This window comes from Sturnus vulgaris, chromosome 16 (genome assembly GCF_052056855.1).
Source record: "Sturnus vulgaris isolate bStuVul1 chromosome 16, bStuVul1.hap1, whole genome shotgun sequence".
Lineage (NCBI taxonomy): Eukaryota > Metazoa > Chordata > Aves > Passeriformes > Sturnidae > Sturnus > Sturnus vulgaris.
This window is the reverse complement of record NC_142258.1, coordinates 10,527,837-10,542,629: the sequence shown is the minus strand read 5'-3', so window position 1 is coordinate 10,542,629 and position 14,793 is coordinate 10,527,837. Positions and strand designations below refer to the sequence as shown.

Sequence of the window (14,793 nt, the reverse complement as noted above, 5' to 3'; positions counted from 1 at the left end):
AATTTAGATTTTTTCCATGGTTTGTATAAGCAGTGTCCTGCTTTTTTCATGTAAGTAGTCATCACTAAATTGATGTAAGTAAATATTCTCTTGAAGAGCCCAAGAAGACCTCATTTTCCATAGGAAAATGACTTTAAATGAGCCACAGAGGACATCTTTCACCTCAAGGAACACCTGAGTTCACATGGAGAGCTCTTGAGTCTGTCCTTTCAGTGAAACCACTTCAAGCAGTTGTCATGAATGATGGGAGAGCAATAGGGAAAATTAAAGACTTTCCAAAGACAGGAAAAGCAATAGCTGTGAAGTTCCTCCAGTAATACTGGTGACAGTAACTGGCCCTCTGCTGCACAGGAACGTTCATCTGCCAACAATTCACATCTCAGACACCAAAACAAAATTTTGGTGACAGCATTAGGAAAAATTATGGGGGCCTGTTCCAGCTCTCCCCATGGCAACATGAGAAAGTTTCCAGCACAGTGACAGTGACTTGTTCTGTACAGGTCACCTACTTGGCTGAGAAAAAGAAACAATGAAATTATGCAACCCAAGCCATGATTTTACTACAAAACTATCAAAATGCACTTGTTGGAAGGTAGAAAGCCTACGTGCATTTTCAGACACAAAAAACATGTTTCAGCCTCATAGAAGGCTATTCACCAGGTATTAGAAATAAAAAGCATTAAGAGTGCATCAGTGAGCTGGTGAATTAGCCCAGTCAAAGGCCAAGACTCAGTAATTCCAGCAGGGGCACACACAGACATTTTAAGAAAGGAAAAGCCTAGGTAACTTTCCTCTCCTAGTACTGGTAGTTCCTTGTAACTCACATAATTCATGTCTTGAAACAAAATACCATAAAGATATAGGATGTATGAAAGATACCAACCAAATAACCCAGCCAGATCTCTGGAAAATAAGTACAAATCTTTGTATACAGACTGTCCATCCCCTCTACGCCTCATTTTCCACTGGGGCTTTATTTACCAGTGTACCCTTCGTTTCATATCAGTATTGAGACACTGATTTTTTACTACCAAAACATACTGGGCTATGGGGAATACCTCACCTTCCTCCAGTTGCACTCTGTGACTGTGGAGAATTACCCATCAAATCAATTAGTTCATTCACTTTGAACCACATCTGCTCACATAAGGCCATCACGGGTGAACAATTCATGGGCATTTTGGGGAACTTAATGGATACAAAAGCAAATTTAGGTTACAGTGAGTTATATTATTTCTTGGAGCAGGGAGCTAGGTCTAATTATTCATCTCAAAAACAATCCTGCTGATAATGGCTATGCTTCCTGAAATAAGCCTTGTACATGGAGCTTAACCAGTTTCAAAATGAATTCCAGATAGCCAAGTTTTGGTACAGTCAGATGGCTCTCAAACACAAAGGAAGATTCTAAAATTTCCAAGCAACTCCAAAAAGAAAGAAATGGAAAAACAGTGCTTTACCTTTCTGTTTAAATAAAATATGAAGATTGCCAATTCATATTTTTTAGATTTTCAGTAAATAAAATTTTATTGTAATAGTTAAGATTTACATACTTTACTGCCCCAAAGGATTGTATCATAAGTCTTTAAAAAGCACAGTGTAATTTTGCTTAATTAATAGCTTTTTACAGCACCAGCCTAATTCAGTTTCTTTTCAGAATCAGTCACCAATATTGACTTCACTCTACCACAGCCATAAGTTTAAACAGGCACACAAGTTACTGTGAACCATCCACAGAATGTAGAATCCAATTTACTTGACATCTTCTTGGGTATCTGACAAATTAAAATATGTAGTGATAATATTTTAGCCAAATAAAATTCGATGTGTTTATATTACTATTGCTATGCAATCAAAAAGTACAAGTTGTCTGAACAGCTTATGGAAACTTTCAAGAATCAATGCTATGCAATAATTCCTCCCTGGAACAAATTTTAATTTCAGGTATTTAGTGTGCAACACACTAAGCATTTTGCATAATTGTATGACTTTAAAATGACGTTTTCATACATATTGTATACCTCAACCTATAGGAAAAGTTGCTTAGAACAAAGATTTAGGGTGGTTGAGGATAAGTATAAATCTCTCTTCAAATCTCTTCTCCAGTACAAGTATTGCACAAGAAGATCCTGCAGTATCAAATCACAGCTCACACATCAAAAAAATTTACAAAAAATTACAGCTTTTGCTATTAGGAGCTTTTAAAATAACACCATCCTGTCTTATTAATCCTGCAAGCAGAATCAAAACCATACATACCCACAATAACAAATATACTACAGCCAAGAATTCAGCATTAAATCCTAAAGCAGTAACAATTTAATCCTTCCAACAATTTAATTGCAGCTGAATTAAGCCAAATAGGCTGTTTACTTATGTACTGCACATGTGCATAAATGTCATACACCATATAGAAAGATAAGTATAACTGAATATCAATAAAAATGCCTTAAGACATCATCATCTTATCTGAAAACATTTGGCCTCAACTGAATGCTAAAACACTTCTCACTTGTGTTGGGGATGAGAAGCCAGAAAACCATTAACTAAGTCATTTCCATACATCTCCACTTAACAAGTAAAAACGAAGGTAACAAACAACCTCCTCCTCCACCCCCTTTCACCAAATGGTGAGTATAAAACATTAGGCAAGTAAAAGAAATATAAAGCAAATTTAATTTTCTACCCTGTGCTTATAACTATGTACTGTTCCTTGACGAGCCAGAAGTCTTGGACCAGCAGCTGTATGAAGCTGCTTCAGCAGCACTGGATCAAAGAGAGAGACCCAACAGCCAGAGACAAGCTGGGGAGGGCAGACAAACAGATGGGAAGGGAATTTTTTAAGAGGAAGGCTGAGCAGAGTTCAAGGGAGCCATTCCAAGCAGCTTTCCATGGCAACAGAGATTTGTAGGATAAATTTAAGTATCAGAGGAAGATAAGAGACTGAAGACTCTCGATGTCTTCACTAAGACAGGCATTTTGGTTCCCCAGGTAGTCTGGGTGCTAAACAAGAAGAGGTGCAAACCTGACTCGCTTGCCTTGGGAAAGCAAAGTGACAAAACCCTTGTAACTCACCCAAAGCACATATACTGCTTTTAAATTCTTCTTGGAGGAAGTGTTTCACAGTGCTCAGTATGCCTCTCTGCTCCGAGGTACAATCAGCAGATCTGAAGAAGGGACTGTACTCAGGAGAAATTCCATTTATGCTTATCCTTTATATTCTCCTCTTCAGGTACCATCTTCAGCCTCTGGGCAAACCTGCAGCTGCTCTTGTGTTATGCTAATAGATATTACACGCTTTCTCAGAGTGAGGGATCAGCCCATCAATCTAGAAATGAATTTTCTTTTCCACTGTACATTTAAGAGCAGCAGGTCAGAAGCAAGTTCAGTTACAAAATTTCTGATATGGGATCTAAATCCGTACTGACATATCATCCTGGCTCAAGAGGAGAGGGTGACTAACTGCTTATCCTAGAATTAATCCTACTGATAAGAAGGCAGCACAAAATACACCAACAATGAACAGTATTTCACTGGTACTCACTGCAGAGCCTTTGAACAATCACAAAACAAAACAGATTTGTGTTGAAGCAGTTGCAAGGGCTCCAGTGCTCAGAGCTGCTGCATCCACAGCAGAAGGAACAGAGGAAGGCTGTGGAATCCAGCTGCCCACAGATCCAACAGTTCCCCCATCCCTGTGCAATCCAGGTAAGGAGATAAGCATTCATTGCATTCTGTGATGGAGGGTGAGGTAATGTAACAGGAATGTGCAGACAGAAACATTTTCTGACTCTACCCACACTGCTACACGCATTTGATTTTAATCTACATTTTCTTTTTGTCATTCTGTTTAAGGATGCACCAACTTACCTGGCTGCAAGAATATCACACATCAAGAGATTTGCCATGCATTATTCCCATAAGCAAATAATACTCCAGGCAGAAAAGCTTTACAACATATATTCCAATTACTGAGACTTTACATGGGCAGTAAAACTATTTCTTCTGTGAAATAGCTTAGCTCGTTATTTTTCCTTAGTTATGCAGAGGCAAAATATCTTTAAGCATGGCTCTGATTTACAGTAAATATCAGAGGGAAAACATAACATCAAGAAAGGAAATCTTCAAAATACTATTTATCTCCTTACAAAGCATAGTAATTCTTTCTAGAAATTATTATAGATTTAACAGTCATACCACATACTGTAAATGCTGCAGTGCTACAGCAAACTGAGTATCTCATTTCCAGCTATAAAAAAAACTGTTTGTACAATGTGAAGAGAACTGAAGGCATCTTCCTCAACCTGCACAATATCTTTGAAGAGAGACACATCATAATCTTTGTTCTGAACACAAATAAGTAACACAGGTTATTATATGGGTTGATGGTTTTAAGGCCAGAAATTTTTATTAGTTGCATTTGACAATACAAAGCACACAGGATTTTCCTGGGTAGGTACAACATCAAAAAAATAAATTACTTCCATGGATTCCTATGAAAATATGAAATCATAATTTGAGTTTTTCTAACCTAGGTATGAAACAAGAAAGATTTGAAGCTAATCTTAGTATATGCTACAACAATTAGATTTTTTCAAGAATCCATTATGTGATTAAATTGCAAATGCCATCACATCTAAGTTCAATGGAAACTCAGCGTGCTCAAAAGTCTTCAGGGGTGGGTTTGCTTAAGCAGAAAGGAGCATCTGCACAAATGTGAGAATTCATCCATGCCCGTTTTATTTTTGCTACTCTGTGTGTCCTCAGCAAAGCGTTTCATGCTCAGTTAACTGAAATAGTTTCTCTACAAACACAAAGTGGGAGTTCTTGTTCATTTTCATTAACCGAACAAAGGCATTTAGATGCCAATCCTTTGGGTTCCTTTGAAAAAAAAACCCTTTTGTGTGGGATGACTAACAAACAAAACACCTGTTCTTACAAGTTGTTAAAAGCTTTCAGTTCCACACATAAAAGATGAGCACTTGTTACATTTCCGGACCTTATGTAACAAAGCTTGTTAAGGAAGCTGCAGGTGCAGTTCCGATCTCAGTGTAAGGGGCACAAAGGAATGAGCTTCCCCTTCAACTTTCTATCTCGATTTGCCTCTGCGAACCCCAGTGCCATACTCTGGAACAGTAAAATTAAGTTCACAAAGTACAAAGACTGCTTTCCTTTTGCAGGTCCTTTAGAAATACCTTGAAAGCAGCATCCGTCTGATACCTGATGTTCACAGCAGGTGTATTATTTCACTATTGTTAAACATGTCATTAAGTAATTTAGGATTGATCTTCACAATGTGAAGCACTGTGATGCACTACCAGAAAGGAAAAGATAAAAGCTATGACCTGATTCCTTGCAATACATGGCAATATATTCCACAAGAACTCCTGAAGTACAGGTGAAATGTGGAACATCAGGGGAAGACTTCACTGCACAGCTCTCAGTAGGCAGTTCTGACCTTCCTCTCAATGACTCATAATTCTCTGTACATAAGCAATGTGATTTCTAGTTGGTCAGATAATAATACTTTATGTTACATTAACAGATGATTTTAAAAAATGCAAATAATTAAGCTGTACCAAATCTCCACCTTTTCTCCAAGGAAGACAGTCTTCTGGAGCAAGCGGGGATTGTTCTGTGTTCAGGGGCAGTTACAGCTCATATTAGGGAGAAAAGTGCTAATTTTTCAAATGCCTAGTAAATAAGACAGTCTTTCTGCACAGTATGTATTGAAAATTGGGAGAGAAAAGAAAACTGAGATGTAAAATCTTTGCCACATTGCTTGACATGCTCCATTTCACAGAAAGTTGAATTGCTCGCCCACGTGAAGCTCGTCAGGGGATGGATAGCTGGGGATCCCATGAGACCTGCCTTTTCTCCTGACGGATAGAATTTGTTACTGCATGGCAGCAGTCTGTCGGTCCATGAGAAACCTCAGAGAAAGAAGCAGGAACACACTCATGTAGAGGAAGGCTCCCTTCTCCTTCTGATCCTGCCTCACCATGGGAGTAAATTGGGTTGCTAAAGATCAGGTCAGGAGCAGGGAACTCAGAACAAAAGCATCTCTATAAACCGTGCACAGAACAAATGATCATGTTTATGTTACCAAACATGTGCTGCAGGGAGTGGGCCAGCATCCCACAGCAGGGATCTTCTCTACTCAGCTTGCCTGGCACAGACTGCAAAATCACTGGCAAGGAATTCAGAATCCCTGAGCTGCTCTAAGGATCTTGGATAACAAGAGTGGAGGTGAGGAACAAAATTCCACCCACTGGAAAGGGAACAATTCCCCATTACGGGCCTGGACAAGAAGGACAGATACTGGAAAACTCCCCAGGACAGGAGGAGTCAGGTGAGCTCCCTCTGACCCAGGTGTCCCACATGTTAAAATTTCATCTGCAATACTACCTCTAAAAGCCATTTCTGGTGACATCTCAGCTATTTCCAACACAACTTATACCAGTTCCACTGTGCAGAGCTGGCACAGAGCCAGAGAGAAACATTCAGCATGCTGGAAATAGATGAGCAGTGCAAAACTAACTCCCTCACAGGTATCAGCAAATATTTCCTTTCACTGTTTGTGGATTATTATTAGTAAAAATGTGGACAACCACTGGTTCGCAATAAAAATATTGAACATAAAATTTTTATCCAATTCTAAATTAAACACTTACATTTGAAAACAGAAACAGGAAGTCCTGTCATTTGAATTTGTGCTCTTCTTCCGAAAATATAGAAAAGCACAGAGCAGAAGTAATGCAGCATGATAGGTGACCAGGCACAAATCACAAACATTTAAGGAATGCCATTTACAAAAGCCCATTTCTTCAAGTTAATCACCCTTATTAATAAACAAATGATAAGAATAACATGATTTAAAATAAAATTAGTGAGAGCAAATAAAAGTTTAACTCACTCAATTACAGCAATAATTGTCCATTATTCTCCATAATGTAGCTTAGCCAGCACTAAGTGTCTGTCACATCAAACTGCATTTGTAAAATGACTGGATCATAAAATGGGATTTTCACAAAAGCTACATTTCAACAGCTCTCAGTTTCCAAGTTATAACAGGTTTCCTTTGCAATAAGGACTGAGCCTTAGAGTGAGACAGAATAATGTAGATCCTTGTAAATCTTTCCTCCTGGCAGATTTACTTATCCCCAGCAATAGATGGAAAAGTTTAGCACAAATCATCTCACAACACCACACCTCATGAAATGTCAAACATCCATACAGAAACAGTTTCTAATCTCTTTCAAGTGATAAGTCTGATCTAAAAGTGGGGTTTTTTACTAAAAGTAGGTTTTTTACTACATATGGATGATAATGTGTTGCTGTTCATGCCCATAATACAGGCTATAATTTGTCTTAAATTATATGAGTGTCTCAATTGATAACATAATCTGATTGTAGAATAAAAATTAAAGCTGAAAAAACTAAGTTCTATTGACACCTGATAAAAAATTCAAGCCTGTAAAATAAACTATGTTCTGCATACTAAATTCTACACTGTATGTGTAGAATTATGTACACCTAAAGATCTCTGCAGTTTCACCCCCCTCTAGAAGATTAAGAAGCACATTTTCCTTGTAATTTTTTGCCCAACCAATGTCATTAAGGAGTTAAATTTATTATTATACACTCACTCCATAGAAACAAGACATACTAACATTTTTTTGTTCACTATGAAAATACCAGCTTGTGGTGATCAGTTACAATATTCCATTTGTTTTTTTCTTTGATAAATTGTTATTTCTTACAACCTCACCCAAACCCCTGAGAAAGAACAGATTTTATAAATTATTCATGAGTAAAATTCAACACAAAGCACAGAATTAGGTATAAATAAACATAAAATAATTGAAGTAATATAAAGATGCTTGGGGCTATAGCAGAAATTAGCATATATGGAAAAGTATGGCCTCTCCATAAAGAAGGGCTCAAATTATTACTTGAAAATGAGACTACCAAATCAAAATGAGCACTCAGCTCAGCAATGATATTTGTACATACCTTGGTGCTGTGGATATTAAATGGATGCATAAGGGATATTCTTATCAATTCATTCATATCGATTACAATACAACAAGGAGAGGAATTCAAGAAGACAATGCTAAAAATGTTCTCATTTTTTCAACACGCAAGCAGAAGAGATACAAATTGGGACTGATTGCTAACATCACTATCTGGGAATTTGAGAGAGATTTGTCATCTCTTCAGTTCTTTTTCAGAAAATTGCTAAATGCACACAGGTACATAATGAAGCCCATGCCTTTAAATGAATGAATATGAAGTAATTTCCCAACATATTTAAACATTTCCACAGTTTCTTAATATGTTACACTCACACCTCTTCTCACTCTCACCAAGTAGTAGCTTCAACATTTAGCATGAATTCCTGCCAAAATCAGAAGAGACTAATAAATTAATTATTTCAGCTTTGGCTTTCCTGGCCAGCATAAAGATATGACATTATCTTTCCACATTTTGAACAGGCAGTCCAACTAATGCTGCTGCACTAGAAGACAACAGAGCTCTCTGACCATCCCTTGGTGTTTCTCACTTGGCTGTGCAGACCAGCATCAAAAGTACCTTGTTTTGTTATTTTTTTTGGTTTTGGTTGCTTTATTGGAGTGTTTCTTATATGTCTTTGCAGAAAAATATGGAAATCCAGACATTTATAACCAAATACTAATGATGCAACCAATTAATCAGTGCAATCAGCTGAACGTGCTGAGTACAACTACATCAAGGGAATAAGCCAAGAGAGTAACATGTAATTTCCATTAAAAGAGATGACAAAATGCATAAACTTTCCAAACATAAGGTCATGACAGCTCATTATGCATGATTAGCATACTTCCCTCTTGCAAACAGCCCACTCACCAGAACCCAGTTAGTTTGAGTGCTACAGGTAAGTGACACCAACTGACTGGAGTTACAGGATTAAAAGTAATGACTGCAACTACAAGAATCTCTGGAATAATCTGTTTTTTAACCAACTTCTACATTCTAGAAGGTCATAAAGCTGTTCAGTTCCCTGCAGATACTCTGTCTTTTCCAAAGCAAATCATTATACATTCCTAGGTTCCATCCAACATTTGGAGGCCATGCAATAAAAGCCTGGTTTAGAACAAATCTGTGGGCTCTGTTACATAACACACTTACTGTACATACAATAACATGTATCATTCATACAACACACAGTAAGGATCCCCTTGATACCCAAAATACCTACATGTTTATATACACACAGTGACAACATATTCCTCCTGTCACACTCACTCATAGTGATGATTTAAGACTTCACGAATAATTTGAAGAAACTATGGAACCTCTACAGAAGCAAAGACATTTACTACTTTAGTCACTAAAAGCTGAACTATCAGACTCGATTTTAATCAAGTTTTATACTGCCAGAACTATTTCAGTAGTTTTCCAGAAGAGGGTAAGAATAGTGATTTCTAGTTCATTACAACCAGAAGAACATTACCTATAATTTACCCATCAGCCAAATTAAGCACTGGAACAGCAACACTAATCTGGATGAAAGTTTTGAAGACTTGTATTGAAGGTAAGCAGGGATAAAGCATTTTGTTGCCTGTTTTGTTCAGAACCCAGGTCAAGTTCTGAGCTCTGTGTGTATTCCCTTCCAGCCTGGGTCACAATTCCTCTTTACATCCCAATTCCCTTTCTGCAGCCCTCCTGCCTTCCAAGTTTCTCTCTGGATTACACCTCAGACTTGCCAAGGCCATTTAAAGTTAATGAAGGTGGACTGGCTGAAATTTTCTTCAGGCTACAATTCTTCCACAGCGCTTTCATGCTTGTCTTTCATGTCAGAGTAATACTCTGTGTACCCACAGAAATTTAACTTAGCTTTACTACACTTGCACACAGGCAGACTGATGAAATACTACAGAAAGAAGTAGCAAATTTCATAACACATCACGCAGATCAAGCATACAGAGATTGCAGGAATGTTCTTCCCTTTAGACTTCATAAATTTCCAGAATAATATTTCAAGTAGTATTTCAGAAGCAAAATCCCAAAGCAGTAAAGGCTTGATCCAAAAATCTCAAATTAGTCTACAGCTGGTCAGCATCCATGGCTGTAAAACCTGCATTCATAATGAAAGGAAAGCAAATACCCAACTTACTATCTGTGACAAATTACACAAGCTTTTCCCATAACATTTTAACCTAAACAACTTTTTCATTTCTAGATCTACAAAGGATCCCAGTAGAGTCGTTATCATGTTAGGAGTATGTTTCTCCAAAACACAGAGGTCTTTTTCTTATGATCAGTGTATCACATTCATCACCATTAACAGTCTCAGAGGTGTTCAACTATTCAAACCTAGATCAGGAAAAAAGTGATGCAACAACCCAGGTACTGTCTTCAGGATGTGGTGAGGGAGGGGGTGGGGACTACTGGAGTTTTATGACAGGATTATAGCTGAACTGGCATATGGTCATAACAATTTACATAACCCAACCACATTCTGTGGTTTCTTGAATAGCTAATAGCATATTATGGGTCATTTGCAAAAGGAAAAGACATATAACCTTTCTTCTTTTTTTCAGTTTTTTACCAGCCTTGTAAAGTGGTAAACAAAAAGCCAAAACCCACAAAACTTAACACTTTCTCTTCATCTATGCATATCTGGCATGCTCTGTTTTCCATACATGACAAATCTCAGATTAGAAAATTCTGACATTACAAATTGAAATTTAAAGCCCTGCAGTACCCGTGTGTTTAGCTGTTTGATACTCAGGAATAGAAAACATTCATTTTTGCTAAAAGAGAGTGAGTATCCATTTACTTGGAACCAAAAGAGTGGAAACCTCTTTCTTTTCACTTTAAAAAAGGTGAATCCCTCATTTCCAGATATGAAGGACTCCTTTAAAAATCTCCTGGCATAATGCTTTCTTGGATGAAGAGCCTTGATGTTTTGTGGAAGGCATTTTCTTCTGTCATTAAAAGGCTGTGACAGAAATCACTTTTAGGTCTTTTACAAATAATTAAGAGAAAATTAAATCCCTCCTGTTTTAAATGTGTTGTTTTAATTAGAAGTGGAAGAGAGACATAGCTCCCAAGTGACCCATAGTGCATTTCAGACAAACAAAAATGTCATTTTCAGCAATGAAAAGCCTGTTTGTGGGTGTTGAACCCCCTGTGTGCTGAGCCAACACTGATTTCTGTAGTGCTCACAGGTAATTTACAGGCTTTCCATAAACATAGCATTACAGTGTTTGGGTCCTAAACATAGAGGAGTTTATCCCAACATGTCTGTCTGTAATTATCCTGCTGAAGGAAAGCAAAGCAGACAGAGTAATCACATCTTAGAGAAGTGATTCCTGGGAAATTACCATACAAACCTTTCCTGTTTCTGTCCTCTCTCTGAAATGTTTCCAATTGTTGCTGCTTAACACATTTTTATAAACATCTACTCATTAGAATAGAGTTTAAAGCCGTTTGAGTTTTTGGGGGAAGCTCATTGCATGGGAGAAGGTTTAGCTGAGGACATCCACCTTAGGAAGAGCTTGAAGGAGACCCCACACCACATAATGCATTTTGTGATTGCTTTTGCTTGACAGAAAACTGCCACATGCTGTTATCTGTTCCCTGTAGGTTAAGATAAAATGCCTGACTGGAATTGCTAACTTTTCAGCAAACAGGAAACCTTCATTTTTAGATTAGAAGAGCAGCACTGATTAGATGGCAGTGATTACAAAGTGGCTCAGCCAGAGATGCAGCACTTGTCACACATCCACGGAGAACTCTCTCCTCCCAGGATTTACTGTGCCAGCCTGTCTGGATGAGCCCCCTCTGGGGTGAGCCAGGATATCTAAGGGATCAAGGAAAAGACAAAGCAGGTTCACAATTTAAGCTGAGCAAGTCCTGTATGGCTCCTAGCACTCCTCGTTAAGCAGGGTTTAAATCGAGGATGTGCATGTCCAAGTGCTCTGGCTGCAAAGCAGGTCCCAGAGGGAGCACAAGGCACACCAGGACTGCAGGAGTGGCTCCTTCAGAGCCTGCCCCTTCCTGCTCCTCCTCAGCACAACTCCAGTAATGACAATTCCGACAACTGCACCCAGTCCTTTACTTCTTTCTTTAACATTATTGCTTATTATTTTCAATTTTAAAATAAACATGTTGGTAGGTCTAAATCATAGACTGAAAACCTGACTTTCAGTTTTACAGGAACTAAATAGGACTTAGCAAGGCTTCAACTCCAAATCTTATTTAAATTCAAGAGAAAGCCCTCAGCAAATTCAGCATCAGCCAGATTTATCACTAATATACCAAGGAAAAAATATATGCTATTTTAATGAATGCATACTATTAAAATTTATTTATTAATATTTACTTTGTATATGTTATTTAATTATTTTAGTATAGTACTAAAATAGTAATGATAATGTTTTATTTTTTATTAAATTACTACTAATAATAGCACCAATCAGCATGATTTACTTCCTTTGCTGTGTACTAAGTTTTAACTCCAGTGTTACTATATCATCACACCTTTGATTTGGCTGTCCAATAATTCAATCTAACACTTCAAGCTGACGAGTCAAGCCAAAAGAAACTCATGCTCAATGCTTAAGGAGCCACCAGGTCTGCAGGCAGAATAGAAGGGAACTCTGGCAAAGAAAAGTTTGCAATTCTGTTCCCAGGCTGGCATCCTACTCTTTGGTCTTTGCCCTCCTTAGCTCCCTGCTGCTTTCTGCTGCAGTGGAAAAAATACAAGCATAACCATTTATTCAGATTACAGAGCTTGCTGGTCAGTTTTCCCAATTTAATTCATGTACTCATAAATGGTTATCCAAGTAAATAAGGAAATGTTGCCACTTAGCAAAGTCCATTCAACAAAAAAAACATGATTTTCAGAATGTATCTGTCACTCCAAAACTGTGACCAAACTGCTCTCTCCATTTAACATTCAAGATTCTTTACATCATCTCGAAAAACGAGATGGAAACACAAGCGCACAAAACCAATTAGATTGCATCAAACTTTCATTATGACAACATGTACTGATGCTTCTTTATTCAAGCCCAGTTGGAGAGGCTTTTGACATGGGGAAAAGCTGCTCATAAAACCCTCAATTTCTCTCTTAAGGTCTCAGTCAGGGTACTCAACCATGGACTTTTCTAATTGTCCACCTGTAAAAACTGCCTACTGCAAAACATATATTCTGTACTTACATACAGAATCTTTCTTTGTATACACTACACTCTTTGTGAAAAATATCTAACGACAGGTGATGTAGTAAGTGTCCTTTTATAGCTTTAGGCCTTCATTGATAGTCCGAATGAAAAAAGTGCCTCTGCAAACATTTTTTTGCACTAATTAATTTGGCAAGGTCTGCAAAACAGTCTAAAAATTGATCTTCTAGATTTTAGGAAGACACATACATATTTATTTGTGCTTTTGCAAAATGCTACATCAATGCTGAACAGTGCAAGAACTTAATATGATATTAGTTTAACCTAACATTGCTTCAATCAATAAATAAAATTAGAATGATTTACTCTCCCATGACTAAATGCTGAATTTAGCAGTTTTTCCAGATACACAGCCAGATGAGACCAGAGAATTAATTTCATTAAAAGTTCTTTATGCTGTGCTCTTCTAAAACTGAATCTAACTTTTCCCATTGGCCCCACTTGGCTATGATGGCCCTGGAATGAAATTTATCTTAGGATGCACAATATTTTAAATTGCCATCAGCATGAAGCATCACCAGGATCAGCTGCATTTGAATGAGGCCAAAGGAAAGAATTTCTGTGCCACCATTTTCAGCATGGAAAGCTTTCCTCAAAATAAGATGTTGGCTGTCACTTGGCACAGCAGGGAGACAAAACTGTCAAAGAAACCATCTATCCTTATCTTACTCCTTTGATACTTCTAACTCTTCTAATGCTTAGCACTGCTAAAGGCTTTAAATTCTTTTTCCTTCAGGGAAAAAAGAAAGTCTCTTACAAGAATAAAACATTATTTGGTTTAATTCATTCTATGGGAAAAAAAGATCTTCTGAAAGCTGAATGATGTTCCCAAGGCCACTTGCACTGCAGGACTAAAATGTCCTATGGGCTTCAGGCTCACATTCTTGAAGACATTTAGGTAGATGCCCAGTCCAGTTAAGTTCAAAGTGTTATCAGAGCCCAAATTCCTTTGGGATCCAGGGATTGGTATATTCCTAACACATCCCATACTTTGAAGCAGGGTTCTGTGTTTAATAGCTGTTAGTATTACTCTGAGAGAACGATCACAGTTACCCAACATCAGTTACATGTACACTGTCAACAGAGCCAAGAGGAACTGCTAGAGCTCCTGTAGCCTATGGATTGCACAGCAGCAGCCAGGGAATTAAGGGTACAAAGGCCACAGATCACAGGCAAATCCCACAGCTGGCTGCTTTTGAGTGGAGACAGCACTTTTGAAAGTTGCAAACGACAACAGCAGAGCCTTGATGTCCTTGGAAACTTCAGAAGAGGGGTGGGTATAAGCAAATCCACGATCTGTGGACTGCTTTGGAAATCCCCCCTTACTCTTTACAGTCACCCTTTGATAAATGCAGCTTCACACACCATGACAAGCCCAGGAGAGCCAAGCAAAGCCACAAGTTGTCATTCACCTCCTGAACACACAAGAGATGCTTGACATGACATAGGGGCTTTCATACTGCCCCAAAGAGTTTTCACACCAGTTTGAAATATGACAGACTCGGCTACAAGTTATGGAAGCACAAGCTGAGATTTACAAGAAGCCATGAGATGACACAGT

The 14,793-nt window shown here is 38.0% G+C and overlaps 1 protein-coding gene across 4 annotated transcripts in view; it reads right to left on the bottom strand.

Annotated features, from left to right (window-relative positions):
- GRIN2A (glutamate ionotropic receptor NMDA type subunit 2A) overlaps positions 1-14,793 on the bottom strand; it is a 165,243-nt gene that overhangs the window by 80,268 nt on the left and 70,182 nt on the right. The window contains exon 1 of one of the 4 annotated variants that reach the window (XM_088174461.1): positions 3,073-3,464. The exons of the other annotated variants lie outside the window; for them this stretch is intronic. The gene's annotated coding sequence lies outside the window, so the exon portion shown is untranslated. Of the gene's footprint in view, positions 1-3,072; positions 3,465-14,793 lie in introns of those variants that run through there. 4 annotated transcript variants of the gene reach the window in all.